Source organism: Lithobates pipiens, unplaced genomic scaffold (assembly GCF_037356315.1).
Source record: "Lithobates pipiens isolate NorthernLeopardFrog02 unplaced genomic scaffold, aLitPip1_a1.2 Scaffold_30, whole genome shotgun sequence".
Classification (NCBI taxonomy): Eukaryota; Metazoa; Chordata; class Amphibia; order Anura; family Ranidae; genus Lithobates; species Lithobates pipiens.
In genome coordinates this window covers 163,474,537-163,496,639 of record NW_027507791.1, presented here as the reverse complement: position 1 = coordinate 163,496,639, position 22,103 = coordinate 163,474,537, and the positions used below count along the sequence as shown (strand labels likewise).

Genomic DNA, 22,103 nt, shown 5'->3' with positions numbered 1-22,103 from the left:
TCAACCCTCTTGACAAACGCCAAGATGGTCACCTTGGGAAACAAACAAAAAAAACAAGTCAACGCCAACAACATTAAGAGAAGCCTACAGCACCTAGTATTCCCAGGCGGTCTCCCATCCAGGTATTAACAAGGCGCGACCCTTTCTAGCCTCTGAGATCAGAGGAGATTGGGCACTTTCAGGGTTATGTGCCCATAGGCAATCTCTTTGGGCACTCTCATCCCTCTTGAAAAATGCCAAGATAGTCACCCTGGGAAACAAGCGAAAAAAAACAGGTCAACGCCAACAACATGAAAAGAAGAATACGGCACCTGGTATTCCAAGGCCGTCTCCCATACAAGTACTAACTAGTCCCAACCCTTCTTAGCCTCAGAGATCAGAGGAGATAGGGTGCTTTCAGGGTGATGCGGCTGTAAGCGATCTCTTTAGGCACTCTCAACCCTCTTGACAAATGCCAAGATGATCACTTTGGGAAACAAGCGAAAAAAACAGGTCAACACCAACAACATAAAAAGAAGCCTGCGGCATCTGGAAAACCCAGGCTGTCTCCCATCCAGGTACTGACCAGGCCCATCGCTGCTTAGCCTCCGAGATCAGATGAGATTGGGCTTTTTCAGGGTGATTTGGCCATAGGCACTCTCTTTGGGCACTCTGAAGCCTCTTGACAAAGGCAAAGATGGTCACCTTGGGAAACAAGCTAAAAAAAACAGGTCAAAGCCAACAACATAAAAAGAAGCCTACGGCATCCGGTATTCCCAGGTGATCTCCCAATCATGACATTAACCAGGCCAGATCCTTCTATGGCACCTGGTCTTCCCAGACAGTCTCCCATCCAGGTACTAACCAGGCCTGACGCTGCTTAGCCTCTGAAATCAGACGAGATCGGGTGCTTTCAGGGTGATGTGACCGTAAGCGTTCTCTTCAAGACACGCCCAACCCTCTTGACCAACGCCAAGATGGTCGCCTTGAGAAGCAAGCGAAAAAAACAGGTCAAAGCCAACAACATAAAAAGAAGCCTATGGCACCTGGTATTCCCAGGCGGTCTCCCATCCAGGTACTAACCAGGCCCGACACTGTTTAGCCTCCGAGATCAGATGAGATTGGGCGCTCTCCAGCTATCCAATGCAACAGGTACTTGCTCTAGCAGTATGGTCCCCGTGGGAATCCAGCCCGTGGGTCCAAGAAATAGGGCTGCTCTCAGAAGCCCTTTCGGGGCTTGCCTGGTAAAGGCCTGGTCAGACAGGCCCGGAGGGAATCTAGGATGTCCAATAATTGGGGTCATAGGAGAAGGGAAGTTAGTCAGGTGGGAAAGGTGAAAAAAACTATCCATCTCGGCGAGCGAGGGGCCAATTAACGGGTGAGTAGTCACACAGGGCTCCAATGGCCTCCCCGCCCAAGACAGACCAGCCAGTGGAACCCGCGCCATCTCCTGCTCTAGCTTGACCCATAGCTTCAGTTCCCCATGCCGGCACCAGTCAACCACCCGTGTCATGTGCGTCGCTGTGTAATATAGAGCAGGGTTCCGGGAAGCCAATACCTCCCCGCAATTTCGGTCGCAATAGCATTGCCCTACCAATACGCGTATGTTTGCCGCGCCAGAGGAACTTGATAAAGATTGAGCGAACCGCATGAAAGAAAGTCTGGGGTATTTTGATAGGTAAGGCTTGTAGTAGATACAGAAGTCGTGGCATCGCGTTCATCTTCAACACATTACAGCGTCCGAACCATGACAGAGCTAGTGGGTCCCATCTTTTAAGGTCCGCTGTAAGCCCATAGGCTTCTTTTTATGTTGTTGTCTTTGACCTGTTTTTTTTGCTTGTTTCTCAAGGCGACCATCTTGGCGTTTGTCAAGAGGGTTGGGCGTGTCTTGAAGAGAACGCTTACGGCCACATCAACCTGAAAGCACCCGATCTCGTCTGATTTCAGAGGCTAAGCAGCGTCAGGCCTGGTTAGTACCTGGATGGGAGACTGCCTGGGAAGACCAGGTGCCATAGAAGGACCTGGTCTGGTTAGTGTCTTGATTGGGAGATCGCCTGGGAATACTGGATGCCGTAGGCTTCTTTTTATGTTGTTGGCTTTGACCTGTTTTTTTTAGCTTGTTTCCCAAGGTGACCATCTTGGCCTTTGTCAAGAGTCTTCAGAGTGCCCAAAGAGAGTGCCTATGGCCAAATCACCCTGAAAGAGCCCAATCTCATCTGATCTCGGAGGCTAAGCAGCAGTGGGCCTGGTTAGTACCTGGATGGGAGACAGCCTGGGAATACCAGGTGCCGTAGGCTTCTCATTATGTTGTCGGCGTTGACCTGTTTTTTTTCCCTTGTTTCCCAAGGTGACCATCTTGGCATGTGTCAAGAGGGTTGAGCGTGCCTGAAAAAATCTACTATGGCTGCATCACCCTGAAAGAGCCAAATCTCATTTGATCTCAGAGGCTAAGCAGGGTTGGGACCTGGTTAGTACCTGGATGGGAGACCGCCTGGGATTTCTCGATGCCATAGGCTTTTTTTTTAAGTTGTTGGCATTGACTTATTTATTTTATTTTTTTAATTCTTTTATTAAGTATAAGTAGAACAACATAAATATAACAGTCAACCATACAGCATGACCCAGGGTCACAATTACATGGTAACAAAAAATAGGCAGCCAAATAACTCTGGGTTCTCAGAGGGGAGTCCTACAGTTTCATGCAGAAAAGAGAGAAACCCCACCTCCGACGTGTAGTACAGTATAACTAGTGCAGCTCCGTTCGGACAAATGTAATCATGGAGAACAACTGGGACCACAGCGAGCCAGCTTATCATGACCTATGTGAACCAGAGTAAAATATGAGCCGGTCGTGTCCAGAACCCTGGGGTTCTTCTGGGTCCCGAAGGCTAGTAAGGAGACAAGGCATAGTCAAAAGGGAGGACGGGGGGAGAAGAGAGTGCAAAGACGGAGAGAGAGGAGGGGGGGGGGGATGGCGGCGGGGAAAAAAAGAAAAATAAAGACAAAAAGGGAGGGGGGGGGGGGGGAATGCCACCCAGGGCAGACATGGCCTACGTAGGTAAACGTTAGATGTTCAGTCGTTTTCTGGGACAGTGGCGCTGCTCACCTCCCGAATGTAGTCTCGAGTACCAGGAAAATACCTCCAGGGCCTCCATGTAACACTAATGCCGTGTACACACGATCAAACAAGCGGGTGGAAAAGTCTGGCAAACTCAAGTCCGCCGGATAATCCCCCCGTGTGTAGCCTCCGGCATACTTTTTTGACCCGAAAGTACGGCGGACTTAGAAAGTAGTTTTACACTCCAATCTTCCCGCCGGACTCGCATTTCGGAAAAGTCCGCTCATTTCGAGCGGGTCTCCAGGTAGGCGAGGGCCCGCGAAGGATAGGTCGCTGGACCCGCCGCCTGATATGGACTTAAAGGGGAACCCCAACGCCGAAAAAAATCGGCGTGGGGGTTCCCCCCAAGTCCACATCAGACCCTTGTCCGAGCACGCTACCCGGCCGGCCAGGAAAGGGGGGACGAGCGAGCGCCCCCCCTCCTGAGCCGCACCAGGCCGCGTGCCCTTAACATGGGGGGTGCCTTGGGGAAGGGGGGGCCGCGCGGCCCCCCCACCCCAAAGCACCTTGTCCCCATGTTGATGAGGAAAAGGGCCTCTTCCTGACAACCCTGGCCGTTGGTTGTCGGGGTCTGCGGGCGGGGGGCTTATCAGAATCCGGGAGCCCCCTTTAATAAGGGGGCCCCCGGATACCGGCCCCCCACCCTATGCGAATGAGTATGGGGTATAATGTACCCCTACCCATTCACCTGTAAAATAAAGTACAAAAAAAACACAACACACAAGGGTTAAAATAGTTTATTGCACAGCTCCGGGGGTCTTCCGTCTTCGGGGGTCTTCTCGCCGGACTCCTCCGCTATCTTCTTGTAGCTCTTTTGCTAGCGGAGGAGCCCGGCTTTCTTCCTCGCCGCCGGCCTCTTCTTCCGACTTCGGGGGTCTTGTCCCCCTCTTCGGTTCTTCTGCCGGGCCACCGCGCCTTCTTCTAGCTCTTTTACAGGAGGTAGCCCAGTTTTCTGCCGCCGCCACCGCCGCCTTCCGTTCTTCTGTCCTTCTCTTCTTCTTCTTCTTCTTCAGATGTTGCCTCACTGAGTCCTCCGCTCACAATGAGCCAGGCGGCGGGTCCAGCGACGTATCCTTCGCGGGCCCCGCCTACCTGGAGACGCGCTCGAAATGAGCGGACTTTCTTCCGCGTGTGGGCGAGTCCGTTCATTTCAAAAGTAGGGCGGATAGTACGGCGGACTTAGTACTCCGTATTTGTCCACTGAAAAAGTGCCGTGTGTGGGCAAGTAGCCCGTTCGGAAAGTCCGACGGACAGTCTGGCGGGAAGTCCGCCAGACTAAGTACGTCGGACAGACGGCTACGTGTGTACGCGGCTTAAATGCCTCTTCAGTGTTGTGAAGGGTGGCGGTCAATTCTTTTTTTTTTTGTTAAAACAGCACAAGTTTATTGAACAACTCAGTTATAACAAGGCATTACAGTAGGTACAAACATCAGCCACTTCATAGGTGACGGACAGTAATACATCTTACATTAAGGAAAGTTCCTGACAATGATAATATAAACTCCAACACAGCTCACTCCACACATGTATGTAAATTTTCCACCCACCTATCCCATATTTTGTGGTATTTGGCTGGACACCCACAATGTCTATATACCAGTTTAACCAAGGGTAGCTTACTATTAATGTCCATTACCCATTCCCGCATGGTAGGCATGGTTGGACGCATCCAGTATTTAGCCACTAGCTTTCGTGCAGTAAACAGCGTAGAGTGCAAAAATGTAGCCAAGTATTTATCAACAGAGGTATCAGGAAATATGCTGAGTAGGCAACTCTTATGGTCAAGTTGAAGGGGTGAACCCATGTGGTCGTGTAGAAACTTGACAATCTTCCCCCAATACTCCTGGACCATTGGGCATTGCCAGAGAAGATGGTAGAAAGTACCAGTCGTACAAGAGCATCTGGGACACTTTGGGTCATAGTCAGGGTGATACTTAGCTATCCGGACAGGGGTGAGATTGGACTTGTGCATCACATAGTACTGCGTTAGTCGGTCAGGTAGGTTAAGCGAAGCCTGTTTAATGTTCTCAAGGTCATCCTCCCATTCCTCCCCATCAAAGGGACCTATATCCTCTTCCCATCTCAACCTAACCCGTTCAGTGATTTGCGCCACCAAGCGGGCCCGGAGTAGGCTGTATAGAGTCGAGATCTATTTAGTCGGTGTGTCCCCCATAATTACATCTGTCAAAGCCAACGACTGTACATTCGGGAAGTCCTGAGCAAATTGCGCACGGAGCGCGTGTCGCAATTGCAAGTAGCGAAAGTGCATATGAGGGGGTATGTTAAATTCCACTTGTAGGGAGGGAAAATCCCTTACGCCCATAGGAGACACCACCTGGTGCAGATAAAGTATCCCCCTAGAAGCCCACAAGTCTACATCTGGTAAGCCAAACAACTTACGAAGTAGGGGTTGCGCCATAACGGTGTGTGTGAGTGGTGATAGTCAGCTCCCAGTAATCGAAGGGCTAGCTTCCAAATACTCCGGTGGTGTGGCAGGATCCGGAACCGGGCATCCCTAACCCCACCACCCCGAAAAATCATCTGAAGTGGAGTGTCAACAGGGGATTCAGCCCTCCCGCCCACCGAGGCCTGGTATCTGTTACTATCCGCTCTATGGAGGTGATAAAAATGGGAAACCTGGGCTGCTATGTAGTATGTGTGGAAATCAGGGAGAGCCTATCCCCCCATAGAGGTCGGGTTTTTAAGTGTGTTCCATGCCAACTTATGTCTAGAGGGGCCCCAGATAAAGGTGTTTAAGACACCGTCTAATGTTTTAAAGAACGCCACAGGGACCATGACAGGGGAATGCCAAAGTACATAAAGGAGTTTCGGCAGGAGGATCATTTTAGTAATATTGATCCGTCCCATAACCCCAATGGGGAGACGGGACCATGCCTTCGTTTTCTCCCGCACATACAGAAGCAGTGGTTCAAGAATGAGATGAATATACTCCCTGGGCTCCCTCGTAACCTGCACTCCCAAATACTGGATGGAGGATACCCTGGAAAACGGGAGAGAAGCCGCACTCTGGTCCGGGGGGGGACAAGTCAATGGGTAAAACCTGTGACTTGGTCCAATTAATACGCAGACCGGAATGACCACCAAACTCCTCTATGACCCCCAGGGCAGCTCCCAACGACTGACCCGAGTCCTCTAAATACAGTAAAGTATCATCCGCATACATACTCACCGACTCCACCAGAGAGCCGCGTCGGAGGCCTACTACAGCCGGGTGTGCCCGAAGTGCAGCAGCCAACGGTTCTGCCGCCAAAGCATATAGCATAGGAGAGAGCGGACAACCCTGACGTGTGCCACGGCCCAACTGAAAGGGGTCCGACACCCATCCATTAACCGCTACTCTAGCCATTGGGGCGATAGTATAGGAGAGTAATCCATTTAATAAAATTGGGGCCAAACCCAAATTTACCCAAGCATTCCCAAAGATAATTCCACTCAATGGAATCAAACGCCTTAGCGGCATCCAGTGACACCACCACCCTCGATCCCACTCTGTCATGCTCAGCCTGGATATTCATATATAACCGACGGATATTAATGGCCGTGTTTTTCCCGGGCATAAATCCCGTTTGATCAGGGTGAATAAGTGATAGGATGATGCCACTCAAACGGGTGGCAAGTACTTTAGCCAAAATTTTAATATCTGCTTGGAGCAGCGAGATGGGGCGGTAGGAATCCGGGGAGTGGGGATCCTTTCCTGGCTTGGGTATCACTATAATAACTGCCTGCCTTAGAGTATCAGGTAGGGACTCGGATTCAAATATGTGTGTATATAATCTCAACAATTCTGGCACTAGTATCTCAGAGTAGTGGGCATAAAAATCCAGAGGAATACCATCCAGTCCAGGGGCCTTAGCCGCTGCAAGGGATGCCACCGCTAGCCTAATATCATCTGCCGATATCGGGGCCTCAAGAGACTCAACCTGAGCCTCGGACAGGTGGGGAAGAGAGACAGCTCGGAGGTATGCCCCTGTCTCAGTCCTCGGCCTATGTACCTGCGACTCATAGAGGGCAGCATAGTAAGCACGAAACATGGTGGCCACTGTTGGCGGATCAGTCACCTCCGCACCCCCATTGTCAGTCAACGAAACCACCACCGGGGGGTTGGAGTCCCGATGCGCCAAGTAGGCCAACAACTTTCCCGCCCCCTCTCTCCCTGTTCAAACACCCGTTGCTTAACAAAAAACAACTTTTGCTTAGCCTGTTCAGTGTGGAGGTGATCTACTATCCTTGTGTGGTGTCTTAATATCTGGGCCTTAGCAGGTGTGGGGTCAGTGGTGAAGTCAGTGGTCACCGAGTCCAGCTCCCGTAGGGCATTAGACAGCAAAGTCTTGGAGGTACGCTTCAACCGGTTAATCCGGTGTGTTAAAGTGGAGCATACGTGCAGTTTAAAAGCCTCCCAGGTACAATCAACCAGAGCCGTTCCCTGATTAGTAGTAAAGAAAAACCGCCATTCATCCCCTAAGTCTTCGATGTCACTCAAGGCGGTTAACCAGAAGGGGTGAAGCCGCCATGGTTTCGGTCCAGTAGGCCGGGTCAAGGAAAAAGTTGCCCAGCAAGGGGTGTGGTCTGACAATGATCTAGCATAATAGCCCGTGTCTACTAGCCTGGGTAACAACTGCAGAGAAACAGGAGTAAACACGTTTAGCCTGGCCACCCTTGATATGGAGAAAGCATTTGATACAGTGGAGTGGGTGTATCTGTGGGAGGTCCTTAGAAGAATGGGTTTTCCACTGCGGTTTATTGCCTGGATACGTACATTATACACCGGTCCTATGGCATGCATTAAACTGAATGGCTCCTTGTCGCCCTCGTTCCCCCTGCAGCGGGGCACCAGGCAGGGGTGCCCTCTCTCCCCGGCCTTGTTCGCCCTAGCCATGGAGCCTATTGCTGAGGCTCTTCGGAGTTCGGCCGAGGTCCGTGGTCTTCGGGTGGGCTGGCTGGAGGAGAGAGTGGCCCTCTATGCGGATGATCTTCTCCTTTTTTTAAATGATTCTGGTGATTCTCTGCGGGGCGCACTTGGAATCATGGATGCTTTCTCTGCCTTCACCGGGTTGAAGGTGAATTGGCATAAATCTCAGCTCTTTCCGGTGGATGAGGGGGCCAGGACCTCACCATCCTCCACCACGCTTCAATGGGTGGATAGGTTTACCTATTTGGGTATTGTCATTTCAAGAGAGAGCAAGGACTTTGTCCGGCTCAATCTTGAACCTGTTCTGATAGAAATCAAGTCCAAATTAAAGGCATGGGGCAATCTTCCCCTCTCTCTTATCGGCCGCATAAACCTTCTTAAAATGAAGGTCCTTCCCAAACTTACATACATATTTAGGAACTCCCCACAATGGCTGACTAAAGCCTTCTTTAACTCTCTGAAACAACTTTTTCTCTCCTTCATCTGGGGGCCCAAATCCCCTAGATTCAAATACACCACGCTCACCAGGCCTGTGGGTAGTGGAGGGTTGGCTCTTCCTGACTGCCACAAATATTTCCTAGCTACCCAGCTTGTAACCGTCCACTGGTGGCTGCAGCCGGACTTGACCAATGCTGCAACGGTCCTGGAGGCCGCTATAGTGGGGTCTCTGGAGGCCTTAAGGGGGTTGGTTTTCAGGGGGCCAATAACACCTCACTGCCTCACCCCTTCTATGCGCACAACTTTAAGGGCATGGAGGGTGGGAGAGGCACTGAGGGCGTCCCTGCCGAACTCCTGGTCTCCTCACACCCCCCTGTGGCTGAATCCTAGCCTTCCGCAGTTTAATACCATCCCGGACCCTCAGGCCTGGGCCAAGTGTAGAATACTGACGCTCAAGCATGTCGTTACCAACGGGGAACTCACTCCCTTTCATATCCTGCGTGATAAATTTAATGTGCCTGCATGGGCCCACTTCCGTCTTCAAATCGCACATGCTTATCGCTGTCAATTTTTGGGACAACCGGTTGTACTGGAATACTCTGAGCTTGAATCCATCCTTCGGGTAAAAGACCTGGAGAAACCCATGTCTCAGATTTACGGGTCCCTACTGGTTGCTGCCGTCCCCGAGCTGTCCTCCCTCCGCAGGAAATGGGTGGTGGACATACCGGAGTTGGATGACGATGACTGGAGGGAGGTTTGGGATTTCCCGTTCTCCCCTTTGGTTTCAGCCAGGGACAAATTGGTCCAATACAAAATTGTACACAGAGTCTACTTCACGCCCCACAGACTCCACAAGATTTCTGGGCTTGCCCAGCGATTGTATGCTTTTGGAAAGAAGTTCTCCTGGTGATAGGTAAGGCCACAGAGGTGAATGTTCCTTACGATCCTAAATATTGTCTGCTGGGGCTGGTGGAACAAATGTCGATCCTCAGGGCTAGGAAAACACTCATATCCCTGTTACTCTACTATGCACGTAAGGCCATCACCATGACCTGGAAACAATCGTCTCCCCCCTCTATTAAATTCTGGAAAAACCTGGTGAACGCTAGCTTACCCCTCTATAGGGCCACCTACTTGAGCAGGGGTTGCCCACGGAAATTTGAGAAGGTGTGGAGCTGCTGGTTGGATGATAACACTACGGCAACGGATGTAGTGAATGACCCATAGTTCATCGTTATAGATGTAGTACGGTTATAGGCTGACCCACCTGCACTTATGACACCTTATCCAGTCATTTTAATACTTAGCACGAATTATCCTAAAATATCCTCTCCCCACAGTGGGGTATAGATAGATAAGGTTAGATTTGTGTTGTTTTGCCCTGTTGTGGTCGGTTGCTGCATCAGAGGCAGGATATGTGTTATGTAATGTGCCTTTCTGTGGCCTGTTGCCACATTTGGAAGATTACCCCTGTGTGGGAAATGTTTGGCCCCTGCGTGGGCGATTTTGTATGCCATTAAAAATTCAATAAAAACTGATTTTACAAAAAAAAACACGTTTAGCCTGATATTTAAATCGCCATAGATCTGTAAGAGAGAATTCCTGAAACGTGCGACCTAGGCCAGTGTCCCCCTGTGGATGGTCCCCCCGAGTAGAGCTCATTCTATCCACCCCTGGATTCAAAACCATATTAAAATCTCCCAGCCAAATCGCTGGGACCTTTAGGGTGTTGAGCCATAAAAAATAATCCCTCTGTAATTAGTCTATGATCGTAGGGTGGGGGTACGTAATAGGCGAGAATAATGTACTGTTCGCCGTGCAATAAGCAGTGTATAAATATATATCTGCCCTGTGGGTCTGTCTGTAAAGAAACCAAGGAAAACTGTGCCGTCTTAGATATCAATACAGACACCCCGCGAGAATAGGACGTATGGGTGGCGTGGTAGGCCCAGCCAATCCACGGGCGACGCAAAGCTATTTGCAATCTCCCAGTTACATGCGTCTCCACCAGAACTGTGATATCCGCTCTATAAGTTTTAAGACACCCAAACACTGCTGCCCTCTTAATTTTATCCGAATTCCCCTGACATTCCACGTCAGTAACTTAAGGGTACCCATGACATGGTCTCAACCAATATCACAAGGAGAAAAATAGTACCCACACCACCTGACAAAACAGTATCCATCCCCATATTTATCAGAGTAGACATAAAAAAGAGACATTTTTCTGTTCCATAACCAAATAAAGCTTTTGCCATAAACTAAGCATAGAACATAACATACTGTAACATAACAACTACAACCCATCCCCACCCTCCCTGCTCTCAGCCACCCCAACTTGGCTGGAGCTCCCTTCCCAAAACAAACCATATAACACTAGGCAATGTCAGTAACAATAAGCCACGGGGGTGGACTTTGCCAGATATGGACCCAGTGACAAGACCAAATCCTCTCTCGTCATAACCCGGCTTGTAGGCCGGAGCCGGACCATGCGTCCATTTCCCACCCCACTCCCATTGGTGCGGTGCCCAGTTCAGCAGCGGGACATAGCAGTCCAGTAAAGGGCATGTATCAGGAGAAAGTCAAAGTTCTGCAGTCCCATGCAGCAAGTCCAGATGACCCGCAACCCCACCACCCACCCAGGGAAAGGGCCCAATAAAGCCCGCCAAGCGGATAGAGAACTCACAAATCCTCCAACGATTTTAGTCCCGAGGTGGCCGATTTCGAGCCGCGTCTCTCTGGTCCAACCAGGATACCGCCATCTCAGGATCTTCAAAAAAGTAGGCCCTATCTTCCCCCACAACGCGGAGTCTGGCCGGGTACAACATGGCGTATTTGAGGTGATGTGCCCTGAGGCGCCGCTTAACTTCCACGAATCGGGAACGACGTTTTTGAACTTCTGCGGAGAAGTTGGGAAACACCGATATATGTCCGTTCTGAAACGGGATGTTGCCTTTTTCTCGGGTAAGGCGAAGGATAGCATCCCTATCTCGGTAGTTTAGCAGCTTAGCAATGCACGTGCGGGGAGGTGCCCCCTCCGGCGGCGGGCGGGCAGGCATTCTGTGGGCCCTTTTGATAATAAAGGAGGTAGAGAACGCCTCCCTACCATAGGCCTTGATCAGGAGAGATTCCAGAAATGTCGCCGGGTCAGCCCCCTCGGAGCCCTCCGGTAGGCCGATGAATCGGAGGTTAGATCTGCGGGTCCTATTCTCGAGGTCCTCCTGTTTCTGCGCCAGCTGCTGGAGTTGTCTTTGCACATCCTCCTGGGCATGCTGCAGAGGGAACAGGACATCTTCAGCCTGACTGATCCAGGTTTCTGTTTCCTTCACTCTGTCACACAGTTTAGCCATGTCTTGCCGGATAAGTGAGACGTCCACCTTGACCTCTTCAAGCTTAGTTGTCAGTGTGGCCTGGCAGGTAGAAATCGCCTCAAGCACCTTCGCCGTGTCTGAGGTAGCAGGTTCTGCAGCCGGAGGGGACTGTCCGCCATGTTGGCCCTCATGGTCCCGCCGGAATTTTTCAAGAGATGCCGCCGCTGCAGACTGCTTCTTCGTCGGAGACATCATCCCTAGTTATACACGGGAAAGTAACGGGTATTACACCGGTAAAGTTGCAGGTAAAATAGTCAGTGGGCACCCAGGATCACTGCAGGAGATCGCGGTAGGAGCGGAGCTCAGGTCACAAGCGTCCTACTCCATTGCTGTCCAGGCCACGCCCCCTGGCGGTCAATTCTTCCATCCGGAGAATATGATTGACTTTGGAATACCACAGCACCTTGGATGGGGGCTGAGGCTGCCTCCACAGTGTGGGAATGCAGGCCCGGGCGGTGTTCAGGAGTTGCATAGTGAGGGTTTTTTTGTATTTTCGAACAGGCTGTTCGGTCAAGTGTAGAAGGCACGCTGCTGGGTTGTCTGCGATATCTACATTTGTGAGAGTTTTTATCGTCCCGGTCACCTCCACCCAAAAGTTCCTCAAGGCCGGGCATGCCCAGAAAATGTGTCCCATGGTCCCCGTATCTGAATTGCACCTCCAACAAACATCCGGGATCGATCTATTCATTTTATTCAGAAGGTATGGGACTCTATACCAGCGTGAGACTATCTTGTATCCTGATTCTTGATATTGGTTTGCGATGGAAACTTTATATACTAAGGTCAGGATCTTCCCTATCTGTTGTGGGGTAAATGTGATGCCTAAGTCCCTCTCCCATTTGTGGATAAATGGTGGGGTCGACTCCTCCTCCTGACTACTCAATAGGTTGTACAGGAGGGAGAGGGTGTGTCACACAAGTTCCCTTTTGTGACAGATGGATTCATAGGGCGTTAGGTCTCTAGCAGTGTAGGGGGCCCTTTGTATGGCCAGAAGAAAGTGACGAAGTTGATAAGCACTAAACAAGTCAAGCGGAGGGTCAGAAAGCTCAGCGACAGTTTGCATGGTCGGGAGCCCTCCCGAGGGCCACACCTCTCCCAGACGCTGTTTCCCCACCACTGTCAACTGTCACAGTTTCTTGTTGGTAAATCCTGGTGGGAAGTCTGGATTACCTATAACCGGAGTCATTGGTGACGGCAGGGGAGCAATGTGTGTGCAGCGGAACAACCTCCGCACAACAGCCAATGTAGCTCCCACTACGGGGTGATCTCTAAGGTCTTTTGGTAGGGAGGACAGGAGCCACGGGGAGGTCAATAGGGGAATGGATCCATCCTCAATCTCCATCTCCACCCACTGCTTGTGTGACCCATTACAATGCCAATCAACGACTCTCGCTAGCAGAGTCGCTCTGTAGTATTATCTGAGATCTGGGAGACCCAGACCCCCCTTGTCCTTTGGTCTGGCAAGCAATTGCAAACGGGCTCTGGGCGGTTTGCACGCCCAAATAAAGTCCCGGAGCAGCACCTGCAGTTGTCTGAAAAAAATTGGGGGTAACCGGATCGGTAATGTCTGGAACAAGTATAAGATCCGCGGGAGGGCCGTCATTTTGAATGCATTACAGCGCCTGAACCAGGTCAGTGTTAAAGCATGCCAGTTTCCCAAATCAGATTTCAGTCTATTCAGGAGAGGGACAAAATTAAGCGGGTAAAATTGCGCCAAATCCACTGCGATGTCAACGCCCAGGTAACGTATAGATTTTTCAGCTCAGTAGAATGGAAAAGCGGAGCGTAGCCTCTTGGCCTCACCATCCGGGACCGATATATTCAATACAGCCGACTTGGCGCAATTGATTTTATAGTTTGATAGGCTGCCGTATCGCCGGAGAGCCGCGAGTATATTGGGAAGCGAAATGTGTGGATTGGAGACGAAAAAAATTAGATTGTCAGCGTACGCCGCAATTTTGTGGTGTGCCGAGGGTTTGGATATGCCAGTAATATTCGGGTCATTGCGAACGTGACACATAAGTGGTTCCAGTGTCAGAATAAAAATTAGGGGAGACAGAGGGCACCCTGCCTCGTCCCAATAGTGATGGACAAAGTGTCCGAGCACCACTCGTTCACCCGTACCGCTGCCGACGCCGCGGAGTAAAGCGACATTACCCAGCTCATCATGTTGGGGCCAAGACCTATATGTTCCAGGGTGGCCTGCATAAAGTGCCAGGCCACCCTGTCAAAGGCCTTCTCCACGTCCGTTGACAACATAAGCAAGGGCCTTCCCTGTACATGCACCGCATGGATTAAATTGAGGACTCAGGCCGTATTGTCTCTAGCTTCCAACTTATTTTTTATTTTTTTGCTTGTTTCCCAAGGTGACCATCTTGGCGTTTGTCAAGGGGGTTGAAAGTGCCTGAAGAGATTGCCTACGGGCACATCACCCTGAAAGCACTCGATCTCGTTTGATGTTGGAGGCTAAGAAGAGTCTGGCCTTGTTAGTACCTGGATGGGAGACCGCCTGGGAATACCAGGTGTCGTAGACTTCTTTTTATGTTGTTGGCGTTGACCTGTTTTTTTCTGCTTTTTTCCCAAAGTGACCATCTTGGTGTCTGTCAAGAGGGTTGAGAGTGCCTGAAGAGATTGCCTATGGCCACATCACTCTGAAAGCACCCAATCTCGTCTGATCTTGGAGGCTAATAAGAGTCGGGTCTGGTTAGTACCTGGATGGGAGACCACCTGGGAATACCAGTTATTGTAGGCTTCTTTTTATGTTGTTGGCATTGATTCGTTTTTTTTTTTGCTTGTTTCCCAAGGTGACCATCTTGGCATTTGTCAAGAGGGTTGAGAGTGCCCAAAGAGATCACTTACAGCAGCATCACCCTGAAAGAGCCCTATCTCTTCTCTTCTCTGAGGCTAAGAAGGGTTGGGCCTAGTTAGTACCTGGATGGGAGATGGTGTTGGAATACCAGGTGCCGTATTCTTCTTTTTATGTTGTTGACATTGACCTGTTTTTTTTTCGCTTGTATCTCAAGGTGACTATCTTGGCATTTGTCAAGAGGGTTGAGAGTGCCCAAAGAGATTGCCTATGGGCACATAACCCTGAAAGCGCCCGATCTCCTCTGATCTCAGAGGCTAAACAGGGTTGGGCCTTGCTAGTACCTGGATTGGAGACCACCTGGGAATACTAGGTGCGGTAGGCTTCTTTTTATGTTGTTGGCCTTGACCTGTTTTTTTTTTCACTTTTTTCCCAAGGTGACCATCTTGGCGTTTGTCAAGAGGGTTGAGAGTGCCGGAAGAGATCACCTACGGCCCCATCACCCTGAAAGCGCCCAATCTCGTCTGATCTCGGAGGCTAAACAGTGTCGGTCCTGGTTAGTACCTGGATGGGAGACCGCCTGGGAATACCAGGTGCCATAGGCTTCTTTTTATGTTGTTGGCTTTGACCTGTTTTTTTCGCTTGTTTCTCAAGGCGACCATCTTGGCGTTTGTCAAGAGGGTTGGGCGTGTCTTGAAGAGAACACTTACGGCCACATGACCCTGAAAGCACCCGATCTCGTCTGATTTCAGAGGCTAAGCAGAGTCAGGCCTAGTTAGTACCCGAATGGGAGACTGTCTGGCAAGACCAGGTGCCATAGAAGGATCTGGCCTGGTTAGTGTCTTGATTGGGAGATCGCCTGGGAATACCAGATGCCGTAGGCTTCTTTTTATGTTGTTGGCTTTGACCTGTTTTTTTTAGCTTGTTTCCCAAGGTGACCATCTTGGCCTTTGTCAAGAGGCTTCAGAGTGCCCAAAGAGAGTGGCTACGGCCAAATCACCCTGAGAGAGCCCAATCTCATCTGATCTCAGAGGCTAAGCAGCGATGGGCCTGGTTAGTACCTGGATGGGAGACAGCCTGGGAATACCAGGTGCCGTAGGCTTCTCATTATGTTGTCGGCGTTGACCTGTTTTTTTTCCCTTGTTTCCCAAGGTGACCATCTTGGCATGTGTCAAGAGGGTTGAGAGTGCACAAAGAAATTGGGAAACAAGTGAAAAACAAAACAGGTCAAGGCCAACAACATAAAAAGAAAAAAACCTGGTATTCACAGATGGTCTCCCATACAGGTATAAACCAGGCCGTACACTGCTAGACCTCCGAGATCAGATTAGATTGTGCGCCATAGGTGTTCTATTTAGACACTCTCAACCCTCTTGACAAATGCCAAGATGGTCATCTTGGGAAACAAGTGAAAAAAAACAGGTCAACGCCAACAACAAAGACCCTGGCGGTCTCCCATCTGACCCCGACCCTGCTTAGCCTCTGAGATCGGGAGCTTTCAGGGTGAGGTGACCTTAGGCGAACGCTGCGGGACATACTCAAAACTCTTGACTGATGCTAAAATGGTCACCTTGGGAAACAAGCGAAAGAAAAACAAGTCAAAGCCAACAATATAAAAAGATTCCTACAGCACCTGTAATTAGGTACTATCCAGGCCGGACCCTGCTTAGCCTCTGAGATGAGATGAGATCGGGCGCTTTCAGGGTGATGTGGTCGTAGGAGATTTCTTTGGGTTCTCTTAGCCTTCTTGACAAATGCCAAGATGATCACCTTGGGAAACAAGCGGAAAAAAAAAAACATGTCAACGCCAACAACATAAATAGAAGCCTACGGCACCTGGTATTCCCAGTTGGTCTCCCATCCAGTTACTAATCAGGCCCGACAATGCTTAGCCTCCGAGATCAGACAAGATCAGGCACTTTCATGGTGATGGGGCCATAGGTGATCTCTTCGGGCACTCTCAACCATCTTGATAAACGCCAACATGGTCATCTTGGGAAACAAGCGAAAGAAAAAATGTCATTGCCAACATTGGAGGCTAAGCAGGGTTGGGCAATCAGTTTCCTTGCCTGAAATAGGCATCTCAGAACTGCCATCTGGCTGCTTCCCAGGTTTCCAACTCCTTCAACTAATCCCAGGAGACAATACTTTGCCTCCATCCTGGTGGAGGTTACAAACACCCCATCAATGGTTCCTGTCACCTCCGTCCAGTAGCGGATCAGCTTCGGGCATCTCCAAAACATGTGCATCATGTCTCCCCCCATGTTCCCGCACCGGGGGCAACTTGTGTCCAGCCGTTCGGCCAAATTGAAAAAGTTTACGAGGAGCATAATAGGTTCTAATAATAAGAACAGATGTGACATCCTCTGTGAGGAGAGCCACAATTCACCACAGGCAGGATTCCTGTGGCCAATTATAGCTCAGGGGGGTTTAGTACACACCCCACACGTGGCGGCCTTGTATAGTGTGTTGCAGTGGTCAGGGAAAGAGGACGATAGGCAGAGACAGTGTCTTTACTGCTTGGGAACCTAGCACTGTTACAGTGGGTGTTATGTGCCTCCTGCACAGTACACACCTGAAGCTACCCTTTATTACTGGTGTTCAATTTCTGCAATATACGCATCTGCAGTGCAGAAGTTAGAGTGGGTGCTGTGTGCCTCCTGCACAGTATACACCTTATTGCTGGTGTTCTGTTTCTTTAATACAGGAACCTAGCACTGTTACAGTGCTAGGGTGTACAGAGAAGCTGGTATATATAGAAGACAACAGCATACAGAAGAAAGGCTAGTAAATACAGAATACACAGAGGGTTTAGTGTATTCAGAGAGTCTAGTGTATACAGTTGGCGAGTGTATACATAAGACTGGCTAGTTTACACAGTGTTTACAGAGATGCAAGGGTGTACAGAGAAGCTAGTATATACAGAAAACTACAGAATACAGAAGAAAGGCTATTGAATACAGAATATAGACTCGTGTATGCAGATAGGCTTGAGTATACAGAGATGCTAGAGTAAACAGTGAGGCTGGAGTCGAGTGTATACAGAAAGGACAGTGCATATAGAGAGACTAGTGTATACAGAAGACAGGCTTGGGTATACATCCAAGCTGACAGTGTATACAGAAGACTGGGTAGTGTATACAGAGAGTCTAGTGGGTACAGAAGACAGGCTGGTGTATTCTAGCTAGTTTTTACAGTCAAGTGTATACAGAAGACAGGCTGTGGTATACAGAGGGTTTAGTGTATTCAGAGAGTCTAGTGTATACAGTCGGCGAGTGTATACATAATACTGGCTAGTTCACACAGTGTTTACAGAGATGTAAGGGTGTACAGAGCAGCTAGTATATATAGAAGACTACAGCATACAGATAAAAAGGCTAGTGAATACAGAATACAGACTCGTGTATGCATATAGGCTTGAGTCTACAGAGATGCTAGAGTAAACAGTGAGGCTGGGGTACACAGAGAGGCTAGTTTAAAGAGAGGCTAGTATATACAAAGATGTTAGTGTATATAGAGAGGTTAGTGTATAGAGAGAGTCAAGTGTATACAGATAGGACAGTGCATATAGAGAGACTAGTGTATACAGAAGACAGGCTTGGGTATACATCCAAGCTGACAGTGTATACAGAAGACTGGGTAGTGTATACAGAGATTCTAGTGGGTACAGAAGACAGGCTGGTGTATTCTAGCTAGTTTTTACAGTCTAGTGTATACAGATGACAGGCTGTGGTATACAGAGTGTTTAGTGTATTTAGAGAGTGTAGTGTTGGCGAGTGTATACATAAGACTGGCTAGTTTACACAGTGTTTACAGAGATACAAGGGTGTACAGAGAGGCTAGTATATATAGAAGACTACAGCATACAGAAGAAAGGCTAGTGAATACAGAATAAAGGCTGGCTTCTACGGAGAGCCTAGTCTATGCAGAACACTATCTAGGGTATACAGAGAGGCTAGATTATACAGAGAGGCTAGTGCATAGTGAAGCTATTGTATATAGAAGCCTGGTTAGTGTATACAGAGAAGCTAGTGTGTACAGAAGAAAGGCTAGACAGGCTATAAAGAGAGACAAGTGTTTACAGAAGACAGTTTGGGGTATACAGAGATGCTAGTTTATACAGAGAGACTAATGTATACAGAAGACAGGCTAGGGCATACAGAAGACAGAAGACGGGCTAGTGTATTCAGAACATAGGCTGGTGTATATCGAAGACAGGCTATTGTATGCAGATGACCGGCTAGTGTGAACTATCTCAAAATACGGTTAAATCTATTCACTTCGATGAGTTCTAACGCTAATTGTACGGTAACGCAAAATGTTCACAAAACCATCCATTTGCTACCAGACATGCTGCACATACTAAGAGGAATGTAACTATCGCTTGCTAACGATGTAAACAGTTTTATTGCTTTTCTGACATTAACCGAGTATCTCTGACATTAACTGAGTATCTCTCTGCATTATGATAGTAATAATAATAATAATAATAATAGGTATGTACCAGGTATTTTTTTTGTTTTACTGTGTCCAATAACCTAACCTACCTTACCTTTCTTTATTTCCTTATCTTTTGTTTTGTTATATCTGTATGTGATAAAATCCAATAAAAATCTTTTGAAAGAAAAAAAAAATAATAATAATAGGATTGTGTAATGCAAAGATCAACTAGTCTAATACTAGTCATTGGTACCGGCATATCCTTTAAATTTAGACTAACGCAACTATTTCTCGGCCATTTTCAATCTAAGCTTTCAATCTCTTACCGTTGTACAGCGTATACTTCCTCCCTGCAATATTAAGCCATTTAAATTTCCTATTGGTCGCCTATATTATACAACTCTCTGAAAAGCATATATGTATAGAATAAAACTAGTCTTATATCTTAATAAAACAGTTTTATTGCTCAACCAGTATCAGCTGTCATGACATAAACAAATAAACGTTTTCACTGTTTGACTCTATTTTCTGTATTACTTCTTTTTCTCCACCTTAACTGTCACAGTTAAAACACAGTGACAAAACATTTCTTTTAGCGCAGCAAAATGTGAGAAAAGCAGTGTAAGCCGTCTTTCTGCCATATGCTTCAGAAAATTAATGTACCGCTTTTAAATCCATATCAATTCCATATAACCATGAACCGTCTTACAATTTTAACATTTACTGATAGCAATTACTGATTTTACATTATTGACTATACCAGTGGAAAAGGACCGCGTAATGGAACTGTGAAATTAATCATAATCTCAGAGTTAACATAGCTGATAAATTTACGATTTACTCACGATTTACTCAACTATTTAAACTTACATTTTTTCAAGCTAAGTCTAATTTAATCTTAAGTAATTTATACTATATTCTAATGTACTCTTAAATTATGTACTGTTGTTCTGTATGTTAGCCGTGCTCATATTTCGTTTTATGTTGCAACCATCGAATCTCATTGCTATTCCGACATTCTGCCTTAATAAGGATATTACTTTGCAACTATCCCTTGATCCCTTTTGTGTATTTACTTTATCTAGACCTTTATACTGCCTCAATATTATCCTAATTTGTTTTGCTATAGTTATTATTATTATATTATAGAGATTACTATCTCTAAATCATTGTAAACCCATAGTAAATGCATAGTATGCCTCTCTGCATACACTAGCCTCATTGAATTCCCCAGACTGTCTTCTGTATACACAAGCCTATCTGTAAAAAATAGCCTGCCTTTTGTACTCATTAGCTCTCTCTGTGTAACACAGTCTCTCTCTCTGGATTCCCTAGCCTCCATCTCTGCATACCCATGGCCTTCCTCTGTATAATCTAGCCTATATGTATACACTAGCCTGTCTTTTGTACAAATTAGCCTCTCTGTAGCCGGTCTTCTGTATACACGAGCCTCACTGTCTACTCTTGGTTGTCTTTTGTATACACTAGCATCTCTTTATACATTATCTCTCTGTATACCCAAGCCTCTCTGTATACACTTAGTCCGCCTGTATACACTAGCAAGTCTGCATACACTAGCCTCTCTGTGTAACCCAGCTTCTCTCTTTGTATACCCTAGCCTCCATCTCTGCATACCCAGGACGTTCTTCTCTATAATCTAGCCTATTTGTATACACTAGCCTGTCTTTTGTACACATTAGCCTCTCTGTATAAACTAGCCGTTCCTCTGTATACACTAGTCCATCTGTATACACTAGCAAGTATGCATACTCTAGCCTCTCTCTCTGTATACCTTAGCCTCCATCTTTGCATACCCAGGACGTTCTTCTGTATAATCTAGCCTATCTGTATACACTAGCCTGTCTTTTGTACACATTAGGCTCTCTGTATAAACTAGCCGGTCCTCTGTATACACTAGTCCACCTGTATACACTAGCAAGTCTGCATACTCCTGCCTCTCTGTGTAACCCAGCCTCTCTCTTTCTCTGTATACCCTAGCCTCCATCTCTGCATACCCAGAACGTTCTTCTGTATAATCTAGCCTATCTGTATACACTAGTGTATACAGACGGACTCGTGTATACAGAGGACCGGCTAATGTGTACAAAAGACAGGCTAATGTATACAGATAGGCTAGATTATACAGAAGAACGTCCTGGGTATGCAGAGCGCTCAGCTTCAAGGTATGGCCAACGTGAGTAATATGAGGGACACTCCTCACCCCCGCCCCCACCTACCAGATCTGACTTCATCCCCTTGCCCTCTCTGCCCGGTTATCTGGTGACAGTTTTATGCACTCCCCTGCCCCCACCCATTCATAATCCTTACTGACCTTTCCTTCCGCTGCTCACAGGAACACACTGGATGACTTGTCTAATTAACCAACTTGTACAAGACACCGCTATCCTCCTGTCTGTCACCGGTCCCCCTTGGAGGCTTTACCCCTCACTGTTTGGGTGGTCCCTGCCTCCCCCTGGATGCTCCACATATACCCCGACGACATTGTCGGAGGGGCACCACTTTACAGGACACGGGGCTGTCATGCCGGTGGCATCTCCCATTGGAGGAAGGGATGATGGCCCCAACCCCTTGGCAGCAGGTTCTTTCATGTACAGACCAGGGCTGCTCATCTTCCCTTCTGGAGTCTTGACCTTAGAGGGGGGAGTTGCACTTTGGGGGGTCTGAGTGATACCTAGTGTGCTGTACTGGAAGGGCTTGACATTCCCGCATATGTGTCCCCTCCCCCTGGTTGCGCCCCTCGCCCCCCCTCTGGCCCCCACCTACTCTTTGCCGACATTGCCTTCTGCAGCTTTCGGGGTCCCTGGATGACTTATTTATTAAGCCTATTGGTACGAGACACTGCTTCCCTCCAGTGTGACTCTGGACCCCCCTGGAGGATTTACCCCTTACGGTTTGGGCGGTCCCAGCCTCCCTCGGGATGCTCTACACAGCCCCCGATGGCGATGCAGGAGAGACACTAATTTGGCGGGCCCCAGGACTGCTGCTCGGGTGAAGTATCCC

At 48.4% G+C, this 22,103-nt stretch overlaps 7 pseudogenes; 5 read left to right on the top strand and 2 right to left on the bottom strand.

The window, feature by feature from the left end:
* Positions 1–795: 795 nt before the first annotated feature.
* LOC143949931 (5S ribosomal RNA) lies at positions 796–914 on the bottom strand (annotated as a pseudogene).
* Positions 915–2,157: 1,243 nt separating this feature from the next.
* Positions 2,158–2,276, top strand: LOC143948604 (5S ribosomal RNA; annotated as a pseudogene).
* Positions 2,277–14,469: 12,193 nt separating this feature from the next.
* Positions 14,470–14,588, top strand: LOC143946955 (5S ribosomal RNA; annotated as a pseudogene).
* Positions 14,589–14,908: 320 nt separating this feature from the next.
* Positions 14,909–15,027, top strand: LOC143950062 (5S ribosomal RNA; annotated as a pseudogene).
* A 101-nt stretch (positions 15,028–15,128) lies between these two features.
* LOC143948248 (5S ribosomal RNA) lies at positions 15,129–15,247 on the top strand (annotated as a pseudogene).
* A 378-nt stretch (positions 15,248–15,625) lies between these two features.
* On the top strand, positions 15,626–15,744 carry LOC143949319 (5S ribosomal RNA; annotated as a pseudogene).
* A 722-nt stretch (positions 15,745–16,466) lies between these two features.
* LOC143948834 (5S ribosomal RNA) lies at positions 16,467–16,585 on the bottom strand (annotated as a pseudogene).
* Between the last annotated feature and the right edge of the window lie 5,518 nt (positions 16,586–22,103).